Genomic DNA, 23101 nt, shown 5'->3' on the forward strand with positions numbered 1-23101 from the left:
TTTGTTCTATCCATGTTAATACATGATATTTAATAATCTGTCATAAATTATGCATACACTAAGTTCCAAAATGTCTACATTCTATATAATAGATACTGGACCACCCCCAGAGTTATTTCTTTTCTTCTGAAAATAAGTTTTTTTACTTTCTTTAAAGTAACTCATGTATTAAAAATAATAGCTTCAATAACCCATAAAGCACACTGTATAACATGGTTAAAGAAAACTCAACAGTTTAGCTCTCAAAACTACATTTCTCGGTACTTAGAAGTTACTGATATACTTCCTAGGAGTATAAATATAAAGACTTTCCAGAAAATCGCAAAACGTTATCTAAATATAAATCGCAACAAATAGAAGATCTTGGTCTGTAAAATAAATGGCCATCTTTTACAGGAAACATACCTAAATTTCTTTAGTTCATCAAAAATAAAAATTCTTTCATCCAACAAGTTGCCCATGAATATGATATATATAATTTCAAATATTTTTCACTGAGTTATAAAACACTCAGTTTTGTTATCAGCTGTGCATTTAATTAAAATAATCACCATACATTCTGTAAGAAGCTCAAAATACAAGGGTACTTAAATCCATTAAGAATTCTCCCCATCTGATTAATAAATTTGAGGAATAGAGCTCAAATTTTTAATGATTCCAGTCCTTCCAAATCCAAAGCTTTGCTTATATTCTACGCAATCTCTCAGTTCCTTCTAGTAAGTTTGCTGCAAAATACTCCTTCACTAAAATGGTTACATAAGAAGACAAGGTAAGACACAACTTCTGTTTTGCATTTGACAGTGATGCAGCCCAAACATTTAGCCTTTCACATCTGCTGCAGTGATGTGATGTTCCTTCTTTGATTAGACTACGTTTTTGTGGGCGTTTTTGTTTTCAAGATAAAGAAAACCTTTAATGTTATAACACTGAGAATGCACTTCTCAAACATTAGACTTCCTCCTAAGACAAATTAAGTTGGTTCCTCAGAGTGATTAACCAGGAAATGTAAATAACTAAACCCTTGTTACCTGCTGGTTTTGCAATGTTTCCCTTTTCTATTATCCACCTAAACTTATCTGCAAAAGAAAACTGCAATCAGGATCTGGGTAAATAATTTCAATGTCTGACATTATATTGAATTGAGCTTTTTTTAAAGAGAAAAAAAAGTTACCCAAGTAGTATTTTCAAACATTTTAATTTGTAATAAATAATCAATACCATAAAAAGAAGAAAGGAAGCATTATTTTAACACTGCAAATATTCATGTAAAAACAGCTTTACCTTAATAATTTATCCAGTCCTGTGCAATCTTTCCGGAATTGTTTGGAATGGCAGACCCCTGTTGCAGAGGTGACTTATGTGAACCTTTGGGGATCTAGACAATGATTTAAAGACCAGTGGGAGTGAACTAGACAAGCCAATCACCACCACCACCTCTCACCCCAACACCTCCCTCTGTCCAACTTGCGTCAGCTCTTAAAAAAAAGAGAAGCTAAATCAGTTTACTGTTGTACATTTGGATTAAACATCAGTTACACCAATTTCTATTTGCTTTTAGATTTTGGGCTTTTATGCAACAAACTACTCACTTACTGAAAGTTTTTTCTTGATTCGTGTCATTCTGTATCAAGATTCTATAGGTTGGTTGACTGATAAATCTCAAAATGTTAATTTTTCAACAGGTTTATGAACTTAAGTTAAAGTAAAATAATACCAGAATAACGGAGTAAGACTGCTTAATGAATATTGTAATCAGAATGCATAGAAAATATTCATTGAATAGCAAAACAGTTATTTGCTTTTGAATTGTCGATTTTATTCAGAGGAAATGTTATAGAATAACAGACACTCCCAACAGCACCAAGTTACTCAAGGTGCCGTGAGGTTGGAAATCATAAGCCCTGTCAACCTCTGCTACCATTTCAAAGGCAGTGTGCTGAGTAAGCAAAACACTATTTGGAGTTTTTAAAGAATTTCTAAACAGACATTTTCTCCCTTTCAAAAAAATCTGCTTGGCTTTCCACGTATTAGAGGAAGAGTTCAAATATGTTGGCAAATAATTCATTCTGTTATGAAAATGTATAAAGCAGACTATTTCTGAAAGTGAGGTGAGAAAAACAAATTAAAAAATCAATCCAGAATTAAGGGTTCTTTGCCTTTTTAATATTTATAACGTGGATAAACTATCCAATAACCAATCAGAAGGAATGCTAGATTGCAACAGTTGTGTCAATTCCCTATTCCTAAAAAAAACCCGACTAAACATTGTTCTTTGAGTAGGAAATTCTTAAGTTGATGCAAGACATTAAACATTAAACAAAACGTCCAGTTATCCATTCCTCTTTTCCATTTTAAATGTGCCCATTTGGTCTATTAACTTTATCATGGTATGTTTACATTCATTTGTCTTTTAGTTAGCTGCTTCTTTATTTTTCAGAGCTACCTTGTAGTTTTGTGCCTTATCAGATAAAAATTATTATGGTCTAGGGGAAAAATGATAATAAATACACTAATTTTAATTTCAGATAAATTTAAAGACTATTCCTTTTCAAATTACTTCCATCATTTAATTATAATCTTTCCAACTTAAGATTTCCTTCTGTTTGCAAAGTTACCAGATGAGTATAAAATTAAGAAAGGAAAAACCTGCACTAATTGTTAGAAAATGAAACACTTGTATTCTAGTAAAAGTCCATTTAATAGTGGAAATCCATTTCATACTATATCTTCATATAAAATAGGGTGGAGATAAATGTATAAACACCTACAGCTTTACTTCTCTTAAAATTTTAAGCTTTGGCTTCTATATAATTCTGATCTTCAAGTTCACTAAATAATTATAGCAAATTAGCGTGTTGGATTAAAATTAAAAGTACACATGAGAGACTTCTATGAAGGGTCTTTTCATATTTCTTTAGAACCTACTCTAATTACAAAATTCTTATCACAGAACTTTCTTAACATTGACTCAAAAATCAAATACACACATACAAAAGCTAATTTGACAAAGGTTGGCTGAATTAAAATGACTTAGGAACGTTTTTGTTATTTAACGATTTTTCCCCTAGATATTTGGCATGTTTAGACATGCAAAAATTAATGAAGAAATGTATGGTCTGGTCTTGACAAAACTCACAGTAACTTTCCTTTCATAAGGAAAATACAGACTTAAACATTATAGTTTCATGTCCTGAACATTTCTTAAAATCATATCATAATGTGATTTCACATATATATTTGGTAATAGATTATTCTCTTTTGATTGAGCAAATGCTACATATTCTGTTAGGTTCTGATTTGGTTCAAGCATCACTGTGCAAAGAGGTAATGGACCAGAATATGTACAGAATTTTTAAAAATGAATAAAATGAAAAATATATGGGTAGTGAATAATGAAGCAAGTCCTTCACATAAGGAATTCATATAAGTGCCACCAAGAACAGGTATATGAAACTTGGTCAGGGTAGGGGGGTAGTCTGCAGGCGGTAAAATATGTCCACTTAAAGGGATACCGGGCTTCCCAAATTATAACATGATTAATATTAGCAGAATTGCACCATACGCCATAGGATTCCAGAAGATGAAAAGTCCCCAGGGGCTGAGGCCATCCAAGACGACTTCAAGGAGCCTAAGGACCTAGAAGAGGGCCTTAAAGTCCAGGTGAGATTGCAACGGGTAGAGAGGAAAGGGAGAGGCATCCTGGACGCAAATTGTAGACATGGTAAAAGCATATTCTGGCAACGGTGAAAAGTAGTCTGGCTGCAGCAGAGACTTTTCAGAGCAAAACGGAATAGAACGGAAGAGTCCAGGCTGTATAAGGCGCTAAATCTTGGGACTCAGATTTTTGTGATCAGGATCTCTTGAAAGCTTCTGAAGAAAATCATAGAATCAGCAGGGAAGGGAATAAGATGGGATGATAGGGTGGAGCTAGAGACAGGGACAAGAAGGGTGCTGAGGATGTTGGCTGATGGCTGAGCTTTGGTGCTATTTGCCTGTCTGAGAACAATGGCAGAAGAGAAGGCAGATGGAAAGGATTTAAAGTGGGGTCAGTGGTAGTTTGACTCTTTCTTATACTACTGCTTCCATTTATCACTCTCACTAGCTCACAACACACGCTGTGAATTTTATGTGATCATTCTATAAGAAATAAGAAACTTGCAATAAAATCTTCATATTCCTTTACATAGAGAAAGAGAATATATGGTGGTAACTCATCCATTTCAGGACCCCTCCCATTAATCTGTGGCTATTCTTTTCAAATAGTACAGAGAAGGTCCTAGAATGTATATCCCAATATGTTATCTATTAAAAGTACAAAATTGCTGACTCAAAATAAACTGATTCAGATCACATCCATGCATTGAATCAGGTTTTTTTCTTGCCCATACTTAAAAGCATTGCTCATCTTGTTTCAAATTTCTACATTCATCGATTTCTTCGAAGGGAAAGTTCCAGCTGGATAAAGTTAAAATTGGTCAACAATTAAAAAAAAATCCCTTAGCCAGATCATCATGGCATTTTTCAATGACACTGGGAAAGGTAACCTCTTGTTCTCATCATGACTGTACCCAAATTTCTAATTTCAGTCATGGGACAAAATAATACTTGGCAATACAATGTGCTTATAGTCAAATTGGAAGAAGATGGGTAGCAACAGTAACAACTAAGAAACACAATGACCTAATTTTTAATAATTTCGTATCGCCTTTGTATCTGTATTCACTTACTTTTCTTTGCCCTTACTTCAATTTCCCTTTAGGTCACCTACCTTTTTCCTTGCTTCTGTTTCTTGTTAAGTTTTCTGTGTCTTTAAGATGTCTTAATTTCCAAGAAGAGAATTTTATCATATCCAGGCTTTAGAGTTGTAAACTCAAAATCTGGTATAGTAGATCAGTTTCCAAGATTATAGGTCTGTTCTCATCCAACAGCCAATATTAGTGCTTCCAAATACGGACAAAATGTGCATTAATCCAACTTTTCTTTTCTTTTTTTTTTATAGTATTATAGGTAAACGTCTGTCTGACCAAATCACTTCTAGAAATGGAAAACACTAGCACAGCCGCAGTTAGAAACAAGATTTTGGTTACTTCATTTTAACGTAGGATTTACTCTCTGGCTTTTGGGTTTCAGGCTTAGGGTGATGTGATCTTTTTTGATGTCACTCTTTGGCCCTCCAAATTCTTCACCTTATCTCTCTTAGTATGAATACACGCAAAAAAAGAAAAAGAAGAAAAACCATACAGAAATGTTGCAGAAATCTTCCTAAATCATTCAAAGAGCAGAATTCATGTTATCCTAGGGGTGACCTGAGCACGTAGGTCCTTCCTGCAGAGTGAGGGAAGCGTAGGCATGCTATAGGTCTCTTTCTTCATGGTTATGAAATTATTAATCTCAATTTACAGAAAAAGAAAGAAGGACTACAAGAAAAATATGAATATGACCCTCAAAAGCCATATACCAAATTAATTGTAAACATAGAAATAGAGATGAAAAATTTTCTAATTCCCCTTAAGCGGAGTCTTTCAGATATCTATGGAAGCTTAGGCCACTTCTATTTTTTGAGGCTCCAAATATACTTTTTCAATTTTTTAAAAATCCTGAACGGGGTTTCTAAATTGTCATACATTTTTCAATGATCCTATTCCACAAAATAACACCTCAACACAAATATAATACAAGTGTCTTAATGAATAGCCTTATTTGATGATAACTTCAAAAAGTCTAAATTTGGGACCCTCTCAAATATGAGTCCTTAAGAGGCTGCCCAGCCCTGGCCCCTGGGAGAGGCCCTGCTTTTCTGTTCAAAAAAAACCTCCCTGACCAAGAGAAGGGCAACAACCCACGTGTGCTGAGGAAATTGCTCGGTTGACAGCATCCCCCTCTCTTGAGCCCAGCCTAAACCACCTTTACAGTTATACAGTGGAGCATTTTGGAAATGTTTGAATAGTCACTGTGTTGCAAAATTAGCAAACAAGTTTGGTGCAGGTTGACAAAATTACTGACTTGGCCACAGACCTAAATAGAAAATTCCTTTTAGCCTTAGCTGACGAAAAAAAAAAAAACTAGTTAGAAGACAGCTCATGCTGTTCATGATATTTTGTTCTCTCCATCTTGCCTTTCAAGCAACTCAAATCTTTCTGGTCCATTTCATTTCTTGATCCCACATGGAAATGATGCAGAGAAAAGGGTATCACAAGTTCATTCCAGGCTTCTGCTTAAGCAAATACACCAAGGTGAAGAAGGATAACAAGGTCTGTGTGGCTTATGGGTGATTATAACTTAAATAATGTACTTAAATTCTAAATGTTAAATGAGAGCTCTTAAAAGCTCGCCTTAAAGAATGATTCTTATCCTTTAAAATGCCTGCTTGAGAAAATAGCCCTGCTAGGAGATGTATGATTATAATGATTAAATTACAACAACACTTCCTAAATAACTAAATCACGTTGCTAATTTAAGTTCTTCATACAGAATACAGTATTAATATGGTGCTAAACTGAGTCGACTGCCTTTCTAACTAATAGCAATTGATGGTTTAAAAATTACATCCTGGGCTTCCCTGGTGGTGCAGTGGTTGAGAGTACGCCTGCCAATGCAGGGGACACGGGTTCGTGCCCCGGTCCGGGAAGATCCCACATGCCTAGCGGAGCGGCTAGGCCCGTGAGCCATGGCCGCTGAGCCTGCGCGTCCGGAGCCTGTGCTCCGCAACGGGAGAGGCCACAGCAGTGAGAGGCCCGCGTACCGCAAAAACAAAACAAAACAAAAAAACAAACAAAAAAAGTTACATCCTATTTGGGCAGCAGCACATTCATTTCCATTGCTCTCTTTCGTAGTCCCTCCCATCCCTTTCCTTTCAAAGCAAATTCTCTTCCAGAACAATTTCTGTGTATTTGGATTTTGTAATTTCATCAGTGATTGGACTTTGTAAATCTGGTGTCATCTTGCTTGAATTCAGAGAACCAACAGTTTCTAGAGCTGGGACCCAATAGGCTGCCTGGCTGTACTGGGAGGAGAGAGAGGGCAAAGGAGACAGAAGAGCTCCCAGCAGAATTTTTAAAGGGAAGGGGCTCTCCGGAAAGGTGATGACATGAAACCATCCTGTAAAAGAATCAGTGCCCCTAATAACAAAAGATATGCTCAGGTGGGCTCACCAGTATATTGAAATAAGGAATGCAAGTCCACCATAAAGTGTTCTTCAAAGGAATTTTTGAGCAGAATAAGACATATAATAGTGATGTTGACCTTTCTTAATGGACTTTTCAGGGAACGCAGAGGATTTCCTGAGTCAGGTCTCCTCAGTGAGAGGGCAGGTTTCTGCCCAGGGAGCTCTGTCTCGCTGAGCTGTAAGCAGCCCCAGGGCCCAGCCATGTTGCGGTCAGAGCTCTTTGCAGTATGCTTGTTGACAGATGTACTGTCCTTTGCTACAGGTGTTAGCAGTGTCCAGCATGACAAGATGCACTGAACTTTTTGTTCTTTATGTGTTGCATGAGTTAGGAATTATACTTCCTGGAGGGCTGGGTTTACAGTTGGTAGCACAAATCTTTCTTTAAATATAGGAAAGCTGACTCGGAAAAGTAAATGTCTTGACCTCATTCTTCAGGACAGCAGTAGAGGGGCAGATGGTATATTTACGAGGTTTGGGGATGGATTCAAGTATGTCTAGACAGCCGATTTAGATTAGTTGTAAGCAATCTGTTTTGTTTGTTTACCTTATTAATATTAGGTTATGCCTGGTTCATAGTAGGTACTGTATAAATTTTGAATGAAAGTCTTTATTAAATGTACTGATTCAATCTGTGCATCCAAAACAATTCTTTAGAATTTATTTAAGGGTTGCAACAAGAAATATTCTAATAATTATTCTAATTGAGGATCCTGCCATATATTAAAATGCAGTAGTTCCTTCTTATGCTCAGAGTCAATTGTGAGATGGTAAAGTGAAAGCCCATGCTGTATGTAAGGAGCCATTAGTCCTTTTATAGAGCGCTGCATTCCCGGAATATTAAGCAGTAGTTACCAATGATGTGTTCAAAGAATATTCAAAGAATAATAAGGATATTGGAAAATTATAATAAGTTTTCAAAAGCAAGATACAAAATCTAACAGTAATATGCTCCCTGTGTTGTTTTTAAAATTATACATATAATATATAAAAACATGTATTTTTTATATATTAATGTATAATATACTATTTCCCTTTTCAGGCCAAGGGAAAAATGCCTGAAAGAACACATATCAAAATACAAAGAGTGGTTATTTCCAGATTGTGAAAATGTTGATAATGGTTTTTTTTCTCATCTATATTTTCCAAATAACCTTTTTTTTTTAATTTATTTATTTAATTAATTAGTTTTGGCTGTGTTGGATCTTCGTTGCTTCACGCAGACTTTCTCTAGTTGTGGCGAGGGGGGCTACTCTTCGTTGCTGTGCGCGGGCTACTCATTGCGGTGGCTTCTCTCATTGCAGAGCACGGGCTCTAGGCGTGCAGGCTTCAGTAGTTGCAGCACGCAGGCTCAGAAGTTGTGGCTCACAGGCTCTAGAGCACAGGCTCAGTAGTTGTGGCGCATGGGCTTAGTTGCTCCGCTGCATGTGGGATCTTCCCAGACCAGGGCTCGAACCCATGTCCCCTGCATTGACAGGCAGATTCTCAACCACTGCGCCACCAGGGAAGCCCCAAATAACCTTTAAAAAGTATGGATTACTTTCACTATGAGAAAACCAATAAACATTATTAAAAACAAAAGCAACAAAATCAAAGAGTTCCTCTCTTAGGTTTTGTAACAATTGTTAATCAATGCCAGACATGAGCCACTAGCTAAGCCTCTGTTCTTAGTGAGAATATTTTGGGTGCTTGACTAGGAACAATCAACTCTCTTTAAAAAAAATCTTCAATTCTGAATGGGCACTTGTGAGTTATTTAGGGTCTAGATGAAATTATACATGTCCAGTTTGTTCTGGAGGGATGGATTGTTTTTTCCCCCATCAGCAAGAGGTACTCTAAGAGATCTCAAAATATTGTTGAGAAAAATGGTATTTTAAATATATTTGGAGCCTCAATGTTTTCTCATAATGCTGTGAGATAGTCAATTTCTATTACAGCTTAGTAAGCAGTCATCTTCATTTGTGCATTCAATAACTATTATTGAACACCTATGTGTCAGGCTTCATGGCAGGGGCTCAGGCAAGACAGACAAAAACATATAAGACCCAGTCTCTGCTCTCAAGAAGCCCTGGTATCTCCAGGGAATCCATTGCTTAAGTAGTCATGGTGCTATAATGTGGCAGGTGAAATGCCCGTGAGAACTGAGGGGTCGGAGAAGTGTGGCACCCAACTCAGCTTGAAAAGGACAGAGAAGACTTACTGGAGAAGGTGACAGCTAGGCTCAGACTGAAAGAATAAACAGGAGCTGGCCAGGAGTAATGGCATGGGGAGTGGACTGCAGGCAGAGGGACAGCATGAGAAGAGGTAAGAAACTGCTCCTGGCTGCCTGTTGTTCCTGGAATGCTGAGAAACACGACTGGAGAGGTCACTGGTGGGATCACAGCGGGTCAGGGGGCCATGTCTTTTCTTTGGTCTGTTCAGTTCAAATGAGTTCATAAAAGAAGACCAGCCCAGCAATGCCACATAGAGCTCACAGTTTCAGCTATGTGAAAAAAATGTGCTTTGTTAGAAATAGTGATAATTAAGGTTACTGCAAACAGTAATAACCACCGGGGCAGCACGAGGCAATTCTTGAGTGCGTTGCATCCTTGGTGTGTTTAAGTGGGCTGGGGCCTCTGCTCTGTGTTTGGACTACCAGGTTTGTTGTATTATAATTTGGCTAAGAACAGAAAAATTCAGGTTCATGAGGTATTTTGCTTCAAATGATGTAAAATATATAAGGAGTTAAGGAGTTAATTACAAGACTTACAGGAGTTGAATTTTTAACTATAGAAATCTTGACTCTTAAGTTATTCTTAGATTTTTTTTTTTTTTTTTTGGCCACACTGCGTGGCATGTGGGGTCTTAGTTCCCCAACCAGGGATTGAACCTGTGCCCCCTGCAGTGGAAGTGCAGAGTCCTAAACACTGGACCGCCAGGGAAGTCCCACATTCCTAGATATTTGAAGATTATTTTTTAAATTAGAATCTAAGTTTCAACCTATTTAATTTTTTCTTAATTATTTAAAAAATACATCTAAGTAAAGATTGATAACTAAGTAAATTATATAAGAGTAATTTACTCAGTAATATTAATGTCCTGATTTGCAAGCATCTATAGTCTCTAATTCTTTTTTTATAGTATCTAGTGTAGTATCATAAATAACAATTGGAAGACTGACACTTGCTTTTTAATGATGGGTGATTTGATTTTTACATGGGCATAAGACAATCATATTGATGAAAATAATTTTGCTTGTGGCCTTTTTTCAAGTTTAAAAGGACATTTCCTTTGAAGCCTAAGGCTTTTAACAGCTTTTTCAGAGGTCTGAGAGGAGCTCACCTTTTTTGTGTTGAAACTGTATCTATTCATCCCTCTAACCTCTGACACCCAAAGAATCTGAATGGCTGAACAAAGTCTTCCTCTTTCGTTATGCTGACGTTCAGCCTTGCACTTGATTCTGTAGATTTGGGTTCACTCCATCACTTACTAGCTGTGGAACTATCAACTCGGTAAGCTATCTGGGCCTTTGTTTTCTCGCTTCTAAAAAGTATATAATTCCTGGGTGACAACAAGACCATTGGAAGAAGCAAATGGAATTCATTCATTCATTTATTGAGGATTTCATATGTGCTGAAAATACACTTATAAACATGACTATAGTTCAAACCGGCAAAACTGTTATTTATTTCTTCCCATTGAGTTCCTTTTGCCACTGTTTGGACCACAAAACTTAGAACTGTAAATAGATGGTAGCCACACTTATATAGCTATCAAAGAAATAGCAAAGTGGGTGTCCACTAGAGGCACATTGGACATAAAATTCTGATATGTTGACATAAAATTCCAATATTCTAAATATTCAAATAACTCTAAATATTTAGAGTTAATTAATTCTCTTTATCAAAATTTTTACCAAGTTAAAAGGTGAATAATGAAATGAACTGCCTTTAGTCTTTTTTTTTCTTTCCCTTTCCTGTTTTCTATCAGTCAATCAATTAATCATTCAATTAGGGAGTAAACACTGAACACCTATTATACACCCAGAATGGTGCCATCAGGTTTTCCCCTTTAGGCTTTCCTTCTACTTCTGAACATCTGGCTCTGTTTTTTCTGACTGACCACAAGCTTTAGAGAAACTGGAGAGCTTTACAGTTGAGTTGAGATACACAAGAGTTCTGTGGTTATCTACATGTATATTACATTATATATTCTATGTTACATATATAGAGAGATTTGTATCTATGTTTATAATTATATCTATTAGGATCCACAGTACTTTTCTCCCCTATTTAAAAAACTCAGCTGTTATCCATTGGTTCATATGCTATCGTCCTGCAAGTGCATTGTTATTTTCTCACGGTAATTCCAAATTCTTTTATTAAACATGAAGTTACCCTATGAAATGGAGAGCACACTGACTCTGGAGTTCAAATTCAAGGATTCAGCTGTGATCCCCATTCTGCTATCTATTAGTTGAGAGACTTTACAAAGTAGAATTAATCCCTCCCTCCTCTGTGTTATCTCTGCTTCCTACAAGCTTTGCTATTAGGCCTACATGCTGTACTAGCATATTTGTCTATGTGTCTGCCCTTCTAGATTTTGGAGTCCTCTGGAGCAGACATTGTGTCTTATTCAGTGGAGCTGAATCTACTATAGCTTCTAGACCTTGACTACCTAGACTTAAATCTGATTCCTGCCACTTAGTGACCATCTGACTTTGGGCAAGTTGTTTGCTATCTCCATGCCTCAGTTTCCTCCTCTGTAAAAAGGAGATAATAATAGTACCTACCTCACCCTGCTGTTATGAGGATTAACTAAGTCCCTATTTCTAGAACATTTAGAAGAGTATCTGACACATCTTAAACATGTAAGTATTTGTTAGATGTGTATACTTAAGGAATTGTCACTAACTTCAAAATCTAGTTTGGTACCTACTGAATAAGTCTGTTGAAAAGTAGATAAAGGCATGTAAATATTCTAGAACTCAGTTTTCTCATTAAAACTAATAAGAACCATTATGGCTGTGAGGATAAAATGAGATAATGGATATTTAAGCATTCTAAACATAAAAAGTATTTTTATGGCTATTTGATTATAAGGGTAACGCAACATTAGCAAAATTGCTCATAGAATTAAACTGGTTTCAACACCTTTTGCTTTGGAAGTGTATTGTCACTGTTTATTTGACTATTATTTCATCTGTTAAACTATTGATTAGCGCTGTTGAAAAGCTAGAAAATGGCAGGTTTTGACCCTGACCCATGGAATCTCAGAAAACAACCTCGTAATAAGACATGGTTTGCAAGCCATGTTTGTTTAACATTAACCAACCAACCTGTGAAGCTGAACGGTACCATGGTACATATTTACCCCTGAACCCGCTCTCAGAGCCAGAGTTTAAACATGCAAACGTGCTGGTAGATTTTGGGAGGTTTGATTTGGCTTTGCTTTGGATTATTTTTTCTGTGAGATTGGCAAAACACGAAGATCCCCAAACGTACCAAGACGCATGTTCCAGATGCCACAGTAAATGGTCCACCTTTTGCTTATGTTCTGGGATTTGAGATGGCTGGCATTTTCATACTAATTCTCAAATTGTCCAGCCACATAGTTTTGGTCTAATCAGAATCAGTTGATTCAACGGTAAGACCTTTTCAGTCATTATGAATCAGTGTCTGGATAAGCTGGCAACGTGACTGGATGACTGGCTCTCTTTGAGGCAACTTCTTGATCAAACAGGACCCACAGCTTCCATCTTTGCACCTCTTAAATACAGGGAAGTTACAAGCATGTGCGTATGTTACTTCTCATTCATTTGAGGTTAACCTAGATAAGACTGGTTAGATTTTGAGTTGAAGTTGAGAAGACTGTTGTGTCAAATTTTTTTAGTACATTCAGGCCAATGTTCTTAGAAATTTAGAAATGAGGAAACATACATGCAGGTGTTTTCAAACAGAAAGTTTTATAGAAATGAAAAACAACATTATGTAAAAATCTTTAGTGTTCTTATCAAATAATCTTATGCTCTTTGGGAAACAGGCCACTTTTTTCCTAGGTGCTGTGGGTAGAAACGGGAATAAACATAATACTGGTAGAAGTTGGTGATGTCCACTCTGAGATTTTACTTTCTTTCCATCTCCTCCTCTTTCAAACAGTTAGTCTTCCAGTTGCTGACTTACGGAGCTGTTCCCACATGAGTGTAAATATACTGACATCAGTCTCTGTCTTTATCCTAAACAGAATAATGTTTAAGTATATTTATTACATCAATATGGATATCTTGAGGCTTAATACTTATCCAGACTACTAAGAATCATGGTCTCAACAACCCTGTTTAATTTTTATAATGTAAATTTAGCTGTTGTTTTTAAATCGGTCCCACTATTTGGTGGTAGGATAACAATAAATAATCTGTTGCATTATTCATTGTCCAATGTGCAGTCATGTAGACTGGTTTTCCTGGGGCAATCATTAAGTAAGCAAGATTTTTGTCTGTACCATGTCCAATTATGAAAAGCATCAACAGGAACAAGAACTATGATATGAAATAGAAAAAATGAGGCTGCAGTGAGTTGTTGAAAAATCCCCTAAGGATTTTACTCAGTGCTTTCTGGTCATGTTTTAGTCACAAGAAATATTATTTAAATATTTCTTTAATATCCAGTAGAGTTAGTTTTTTATTGCACTAATATAAGGATTTAGAAATATGTGGCAAAGAGATGAAACACATTTTTAGATGTCTTCTCACTCCAGCTAGAGTGAAAACTGCGAGATTCTTTTTATGCTTTTTTTCCTAGGATTTCAGCAAATAAAAGTATTCAGTTTCTATTTGCATTATCACCAAGTTTAGATCTACCCATGAGGAATGTTTAGGTGTATGTACATGTTCATTTTCAATGTGTAGAAACAGATGCGGTCACATGGCCTCCTAGCGCATGAGTTTCCACCAAAAATGTTTAAGAAACAATTTTCTTTCAAAGTTTTGCATTATCTCATCTAATCATACTTAGTTATTCTATGCTGTGACCACTGAAATTATTTGAGAATAATTGACGCAAGATGTACATGAGACAGTATGCCTATACTGAGTAGATTTGGTGAGGGAGGGGAGGAAATAACTTTTCAAAGATTCTAAAGGGTTAGAAAGCACCTATCTTGCTCTCTATATATAGCTCTATGAATCAAATGGAGATGACCTTTGTTTTATATCTTGAGTAGACTGATAAATTAAGACTTTTTATTTTTTATTCTATTACCTTTTCCTTCCTTCCCTCCTTCCTTCTTTCCTTCCTTTCTTATTTTTGCACAGAACATAGTAACTTACTAAAGAAGGCATGTGTATTCTTTATTTACTTTTCTGCAAGTGGGATCATACATGTACAGAGCTTAGAACAGGGCTTGGGATATAGTAATAGAGATACAGATATAGACATATTAATAGTTGTTGTTGGTTGTATATTTTTAAATAGGTGAACCACATAAAATAGCCTAGGAACTTAATATTTTTATGAGAACCTTCTTAAACAGTAGATTATTTTTGATTCAGAAGAACAGTTATCATGTATTAACTAAACTCCAATTTACACATTTCATTCCGTATTCTTGGCTGAAAACCAGGTGGCAAATTTAGTCCCTAAGCCTACTGGCAAACATTCCAGGAATGGTCCCCAAACTTTCATTATTTGCAATATTCACAGATTCCCCAGGAGAAATAGCTTCTTTTCGTGGGCCTCTGAAAATAGTCAGTCTCTTGAACATTAGCATTCATTGTCTCGTGTTAACTTGCTTTGGAGTTAACATTTCACATGTAGGAAATCCTGAAGACATATATATTGATAACAGAAATGCTGACATGATCTTGATGTTTCCAGCTACCTTGGCCTGCTGTGGTGTCTGTTTACTCTGGTCTGGTATTTATTAAAACATACAAACTTGCCATAGCAACCATTGCAACACAAAGCCTATATGTGTTTCTAAGATAAGGAGAACTATTTTTAAAGAAACATACAAAACTATGTTCGCTGTCCTGGTCCAGATTAGATATTCTGCAAAATGGAAATGTGTATAGTAATAACATTTTCATATGGGACCATAAGAATATTTCCAAAGATTATACTTAGACTGTTTCTAAGTAGTATTGCTACTATTATTATTATTATTTACAAAAGAAATCTGAAAGGTGTGGGGTATTTGGATGTATGACAGTGACTCTGACAAAGAAGACACAACCACAGTAATGTAAGAGTTTGGGTTGATGACTACCATTTTATAAAAAACATGATTTGTAAATATAACGCCTTATTTTTATTTTGCACGATACTTTACATACATGTTTGAGGGATTGGGGGATCTGGGTATAGAATAACCTCTCACCAGCTGAAAGGATCAAATTCCTGAAAAGTCCATGATGGGAGAATTCCAGGTTGAGTAATTAAATAGCTTAAGAGAAGATATGGTTTCCGGGGTTGGGGCCAATCCTGAGTGAATCTGTAAAATATTTTTACACTCATAAAAGTAAAAATATCACCATTGATATTATTACACATTTTAAATTGACGATGATAAATACAATTAAATTTCGACTTCTCACCTTTTGCTCACTAAAATGTTTCTAGAATCTTAAATTTTGCTGTTGCATAGCAGATTATAATTAAAAATTAACTATTATTAAATAAATTAATTAAATGTAGTACCAATGAAGTAATAGAAATTTATTATTAATGGAAGCTAAATGTCCTTTGAAAAGTATTTTCTAGTATATATAGCTAATGTAAGCATAAGGTGTTAATTCTCTTATCTTGTCAATAGTTAAACAGAATAAAGAGAAACCAAACTAGAGTTAAAAGCTAATAGGTTTTTGTAAAGTTTTGCTTTTGACTTTCACCTTGGAAAATAAAACCTGGGTGTTCATCTGGCATAATAGCAGAGAAAGCTCGTAAGTATGACTGTCAAAATCCATCCCAGCATATTTTCTTATGGGATAGTCAAATGGTTTGGGCCATTCCTCTCCAGGGAGTCTTTTGTCAGCTATTGGTAGACCACAGGGGTGTGTCAATTGGTTCTGCATCCTAGAGTCTTAAAAAAGGCAGCTTAGACAAATCACAAAACCTATGAAGCACCTCTGCAGGAGTCATATTTTCAATCACTCCAACCCATTTCCCCGTTCTATTTATATATTATTTAATGCTGATTATTTTAACCTTAAAACTGACTGTTTTTAGGCAAACCAGACTTGCAAAATGAGAAGAGCAAGTATATTGCTCCTTAGACATGATTTTTTGATTGTCCTGGGCAAAAATATTACAATAAAAGTTCCCAAAGTGAAATGTTTCATTATGTAACTTCGCTTATGTAGTATATTTCATTTTTATTTCTTATTAGGGAAAATTTCAAATTTATACAAATGTAGATGGAATAATATAGTCAAACCTCACATGTGCATTATCAAGCTTCAACAGTTATCAACCACGGCCTCCAAACCACCACTCCCCTCCTCTATTATCTTAAAGCAAATCCCAAATATGTAATTTCCTAGTAAATATATCTTTGCATATCAGTAATAGAAAAGTACTTTTTAAAAAAGTAGTCATGTGGCACAGTTTAAAAATCTAAACAACCCCTACTGTTTACTGGTGATGTCTTGCAATCTTAGAGAAAGTTGAGTAAGCACCGGGGTTAGTAGACCGGTCCACATTTTGAAACCAAACTGAAAGTGCACTCTAGGTTGACCAGATTCTATCATGAAGAAACGTTAGGTAAATTACGGATACTAAGAGGAAGGATATTTGTGCAAAACTGGGCAAAATGTAGGCTGGAGGATCCTCAAGGAAACAGGCAAAGAAATGACAACAAGGTGCAATTTTTCTTTAAAACAGAAGCAATTTCATGAGGGTTAGATTGAAGAGGGCAGAAAATTATAGAGTTTGACATTTTTAAGGTTGTATAAATCAACAAAATTGAGAATATTGGAAATTCTATAGGACAGAAGATTGGGTTTCATCATCAAATAAATTGCAAGAGGAAAGAAAAAAAGAGATGAAGGATGGTTGAACCTATGTATTCAAACAGATTTAGGGGACTACCCTGGTGGCACAGTGGTTAAGAATCCACGTGCCAATGCAGGGGATACGGGTTCGAGCCCTGGTCCGGGAAGATCCCACATGCCGCAGAGCAACTAAGCCTGTGCGCTGCAACTACCGAGCCCTCGTGCCACAACTACTGAAGCCCGTGTGCCTAGAGCCCGTGCTCCGCAACAAGAGAAGCCACCGCAATGAGAAGCCTGCACACCACAATGAAGACTAGTCCCCGCTCGCAACAACTAGAGAAAGCCGGCGTGCAGCAACAAAGACCCAACACAGCCAAAAATAAATAAGTAAATTTATGAAAAAAAAAAATGAAGGCAATATAAGAAAAAAAACAGATTTAGGAGACACATCGACCAATGAGCGTGTGAACCTGTTTCAATTCTGATTCAGACAAACTAAGGGTAAAACGAAAAAGAGGAGAGAATCAGATATTTGAACACTGCCTAGATATTTGATAATATTAAGGAAATGTTGGTTTACTTAAGGTGTGATGGTATTTTAATTATTTTTAAAGACATCTTTTTGAGATACATCCTGAATCATGTATGGATCAAACTGTATGATGACTGGGATTGCTTAGAAATAATCTAGTAATGATTATGGTAGAGGTAGTAGGAAGGAAAGGCTTGGGTACAGATGAAATGCAACAGACAAGTATTAATAATTGTCGAAGTTGAATGAAGATGGAGTTACATTATACCATTCTCTACTTTGAAATATGTTAGAAATTTTCCATTTTAAAAATGGTTAAATTTCCTAGTTCAGAACTACTACATGTATTTTCCTTGATATTTCTCCCCAAAGTTTGAAAGCAGAAGAAGATACTATAAATTTCTTCAACCAACCAGAAATTTCTATTAACTGGCACTTTTGAGTTTTGCCGTTACAGATGAAGTTCACAATGGTGAGCCTAAGGTACTCTGAAACGTAGAAAGATTAAATTATATTTGATAAAATCGTGACTTGATAATGGATCTTGCTGTGTTCTAATTCTTTGAAAATTGCCAATCCATGGAAGGTATAATTTCCTCTTAACCAGAACACTCCATTCCCCAATCATTTAACAGAGTTTTTCTATATCAGTTAGACAAACGAGACTTTTAAGCAAATTTCCCTCCCCTGTGCCTGTGAAATTTATATATATATCCATGTGCATATATGCACCTCACCTAATTTTGAGGACACCTTCGGAGGGGGGTGTTATTCTGAAACACTTGCACACAAATCACTTAACAAAGAGTAATTATTTAAGGCGTGGCCCCAGGAACAGGAAAAAGTCAGAATCTCTATGGGCCTGCCCCCCTTATCCCAAACCCAATCTACCTTGCTATTTATTTAAAGTATAGCTGTTCTGTTTGTAATTGCATGCTATGGTCTAAACACTTCCTTTTTAGGTCTGTAATTCAAAACAAAAAAGGGGTTTGTTTAGACATCATTGTAACCAATAAAAGTGTTAATGGTTATGCCCTTGATTTGACTGAAGGCATGCTTCAGTAAAACACCAACCTGTTTGTAGGGAAGTATTAGAAAATCTAGTAATTTGGTATTATGTAGCTCAAACAACCAGTTAATTCATCAAAATTTTCCCTTTTCTAAGGCTACAGGTTGTATTTGTAAATAGCTTCAAGGATAGATGATTCCTCATGAGACTATTGTAATTACTCTTTGAATCTAGCATTTGTTCCCTTCTTTATAGAAATTCATCCATCACTTGATTATCTCTAACCAAAAATAAAATCTGTGCCAAGCCACACATATTTCTATTAGATCTAAGAAGGGAAGAATCATTGTTTCCATCTGTTTGTGTCCAGTCTCAGTGGGTGGGCAGTTGGAGACTCTCTCTTCCTTGACAGGCATAGAGGGACTCTGTTCCTTCTTATGATAACAATTAGGGTTGAAAGATACTGAGAGGCCTAAACAATCAAGTTTTGTGGTCATCATCCTGCACCCACACCATTATCCTGTTAATTCTGTAAAGTCTGAAATCTCTTTTTTTTTTAAGTTCTCACTAGTAATAATCAGATTCATTACAGCCCTGCATTGTGCCAGGCACTTCACACGTGTCAAATCAGTAATATCCCGATCTTTGGGGTATGTATTATTATCTCCCCATTTTCCAAGTGAGGCAACTTATGCTCAAAAAGATTGAGTAATTTATCCAAAGACCAAAGCTGGTGAAGGACTGGCTGAGCAGGACTCACAACCCCAAGTCTAGAGCCCAGTTCCATGGCCATCGAGTACCTACTCTGTGTTGGACACTATTCTTAATAGGATCCCCATCTTTAAGTCATGGAACTGAACTGGAGGGTTCAGCATGAGAGTTGGGGCGAATAGAGCAGGTGTCATGGAGGAAAAATGGTGAGGCTTCTGAGAGAGGAGGGGGGCTCCCGGCAGGAAAAATGGGATCAGAAGTTTGGGCCCAGAAATATCAAAACAACTAGAGTCTACTTTAGCTCAAACGGAATGCTTGTGTACAGTCTGGCTGAGGTTGACCTTGACCGCCAGGTTAAGGAGTTTGAACTTTCTGGAATTCTGGTATAAAATGTAATGTAAAACATTGGATTTGGTTTCATTCTTCAAAGTATTGATACTGCTATAGTGTTACAAAATTGTTTGAAAGTGATTGTACAGCTCATGCTTGATTTCTGTCTACATCGATACAATACATGAGGTATTTCTATTTTATTTATCTTTCAGAAAAGCTCTATTTCTTCTCTTTATAGAAAAAGTTCAGAAAACAAACACACCTTCCCATCACACCTTAAAAAACAACTCCTGCAATGTTGAGACCCATAGTCTATGTATGTGCTTATATTTTATGTCACTGTTCCCCTACACCAATGACTGTCATCGTTAGTCATATAAGTCAATAGCATAAGAGAGGTAAACAAAACTCAATGGGCCTTTTGTTTAGTCTCCCCATTTACAGCGAAGTGTTGGCTCCTTCAAGATTACAGGGCTGAGTTATCTACCCCACCACATGCTGTGGGACCATGTGGTCCAATCACAGGAGATAGGACCCAGAAGAACAGCCTGTGAATCAACACAGGGCATCTAACATTTACACAAAATAAAATAAATCATAAAGACAGCACGATTATATTCCATTTTGAAAGATTCAGAAAAGTAGATTTGCCTGTCAAAGGAGGTGTAACTTATTTTACCTATGACGAGCCTCTCTGTGTTTTAGGCTTTGGAACCAGCATCCCATATCTACTCTCCATCCTTGGGCAGTGTTTCAGATAAGGAATATTTCCCTGGTAACAGAAATCATTAACATGGAGACTTAAGGCAATGCCTTCAGTTAAACTTGAGTCTAGTCAGTGTTCGAGACTGATAGTTTGTGTTATTTTGTGAATTGTTATGTCTCAGAAATTCCAAAATGTGAAATTCTAAAAACTTAAAGGAGTATGTGTACTTTCAGAGAGCAGTGGATATTCTGTTTTCTCCTCTGCTCGGGGGTACGGTGGTGTTGCAGGGTAGAGAGCTCTCTAATAGGAGCTGGCTGACAGAGGGGCCAAGCCTATCTCTTCTCCATACTATTCAGAAGTGATTCATTTCCCTTAGCCAGCTACAGCCACCAGCGTCCAGTTTCCCCATGTTTGTGGACATTCAGGTGAAGGATAACATCCTCTTTTAAAATCTGGCTTAAGTGATCTCTAGGAGATGCTCCTCCCATTGACAGGTGGGATGAAAGGCCAGAGTAGGGTAAACACTGATTGTCTCTGGACCCTTGATAGTTGGCCTGGGGCTAAAGATGCTGTTTTGACTCTTGGTGACCCCTATCAAACTAAAGGGCCATTGGCTGGCATTTCCAGCCATGCGTCTGTCCCTGAGTTATCAGCTATGTAGCAGGGGGTTTCCTACTGCAGAGGTTTTGTTTTTATTAGTTTCAAGAAATCTGAGTTGTCTAAACTAAAGGTAAAATCACAGAATACATTATTATATGGGTGTGGAAATTTTAACAGGTGCTAGATTTTATACCTTATTGTCTGAAAACATACTTTCTCTGATCTATTCCTTTCCTCCTTTCCACCCCTCCAGTGGCCTCCATTTTAAATGGAGATGTAGTTCATACATCCTTTTGCCCTATCATACAAATGTCATTTTTAAGAGAAAAACAGTCAGATTTTGTCCTCATACTTTTCACGTTACCAAGTGCCTTCAGCACGTCTTTAATCCAACTGAAGTTCTAAATAAGTATAGCAATTGAGAGGAAAAAATATACCAGTAAATATAGTCAAGCAACTGGAATACTACTTGGCAGTTAAAAAGGACCCAACTATGGATACAACAACTTGAATGGATCTCAAGAGCATTACACTGAATGAATGAAAAAAATCAATCCCCAAAAGATCACATACACTATGATTCCATTTATGTAATATTCTCAAAATGATAAAAATATAAAGAAGGAAAATATCTAGTTTCCATTGGTAGAGAGAAAGAGGTGTGACTATAAAGGTTCTGTACCTCTGTGACATGGAAGCTCTGTACCTTGGTTGTGGTGGTAGTTGCATGAGTCTCTGCATGTGATAAAATGACACAGAAATTATATACACATATTGCACCAATGTCAATTTCCTGGTCTTGCTACTGTAAGAAAATTATGTCTCGTGTAACCATTGGAGGAAACTGTGTGAAAGCTATATAGGGTCTCTCTGTGTTACCTTCGCAACTTCCTATGAACCTATAATTACTTTAAAATAAAAAGTTTAAATATATACAAGTCAACCAAAAGTGTGGGCTCCTCCATACAGCACGAATAAATACAGTATAGCAGAACAATGCCCCAAAAGTGTCAGATCTTTTTTTAAAGATGTGCTGTCACTAAAGAATTGCTTCAAAGGCAAGAAGGAATAAAACCGTGGTGAAATGTTTTCTCGGGACCATCACAGAGGCCTCTGTTTCTGCAGTGCTCTCAACCATCTGACTGCTTTCCAGACATCCACAAAGCAAGGCTGGAAACAAGAACCCCTTTAGTTCGATCTCACGAACAATCAAGGGCAGTTTGGTCTTTTAGTTTACAGGAACATTCTGCATCCAGGTACCACATTCCTCTCTCCCATTTGGAAAAATTCCGGAAAATAAGACCATAGCGTGTAGCCCCATGTAGCACGCAGGAAACGTTTCTCAAAACAGAAAGCCACCTTAGCCTCTCTCTTTAACGAATGCCTCCCTCTCCCCGCCTTTTTTCAGTTCTTTGCTACTTCTCCCTCCAAGTTCGTCTCACTCTCTAGCCTGGTCTTTCTAGCGAAGCCGTCCGTAGCATCGGCAGGCAAACCTGTGAGCGGTGCAGCGTCCCCAGGCGGCGGCCTCCCGCGGTCCTCCCTGCGCGCCGCGACCCAGCTCATGCTCCCCACGCCCCCGCAGGACGCGAGCGTCACCCGCGAGGCACCAGCCAACCCCCGGAGATGCTGCTGGGCAGCCCGCATGGGGTGCCAACACTGCAAACAGCCTGATCAGCTGGCGGCCAAAGTTGCCTCCTGGTGAATTGCATCTTTTTTCCTTTTCTTCTTTAACATTTTTATAGTACCGTGAGTGTGTGAGTGTACCCAGTGTTATAAAATTATGCCAAAACAAAGAGCAAAGTCCTTGTCCTGAGGAGTATGTGGTGTAAAAGTTGCGAATGACGCAAGGCAAAATGACAGGACAAACACTGGGTGGGGAGGAAATAAGGTAGAATCAATAAGACTTCCAATGGACCAAGAATGGAAAGGGTGAGGCAGGGCTCCAACTCCTTTAGAGCACAAAACAGAAAGATTTGCAATAATAGCAATAGTAACAGTAACATTTTGGGGGGGTTATTAGGTGCCATGCAGTATCATCAAATTAATTCTATAAAGTAAGTACTTGTGATTATATCTAACTG

The 23101-nt window shown here is 37.1% G+C and overlaps 1 protein-coding gene across 2 annotated transcripts in view; it reads right to left on the reverse strand.

Moving 5' to 3' along the window:
* SLC38A4 (solute carrier family 38 member 4) overlaps positions 1–23101 on the reverse strand; it is a 67818-nt gene that overhangs the window by 38393 nt on the left and 6324 nt on the right. Inside the window, exon 1 of one of the 2 annotated variants that reach the window (XM_029204556.1) lies at positions 1282–1429. The exons of the other annotated variant lie outside the window; for it this stretch is intronic. The gene's annotated coding sequence lies outside the window, so the exon portion shown is untranslated. Of the gene's footprint in view, positions 1–1281; positions 1430–23101 lie in introns of those variants that run through there. 2 annotated transcript variants of the gene reach the window in all.

The sequence above is a fragment of the Monodon monoceros genome, unplaced genomic scaffold, assembly GCF_005190385.1.
Source record: "Monodon monoceros isolate NGI ecotype Baffin Bay Population unplaced genomic scaffold, NGI_Narwhal_1 Super_Scaffold_6, whole genome shotgun sequence".
In the NCBI taxonomy this organism is placed as follows: domain Eukaryota; kingdom Metazoa; phylum Chordata; class Mammalia; order Artiodactyla; family Monodontidae; genus Monodon; species Monodon monoceros.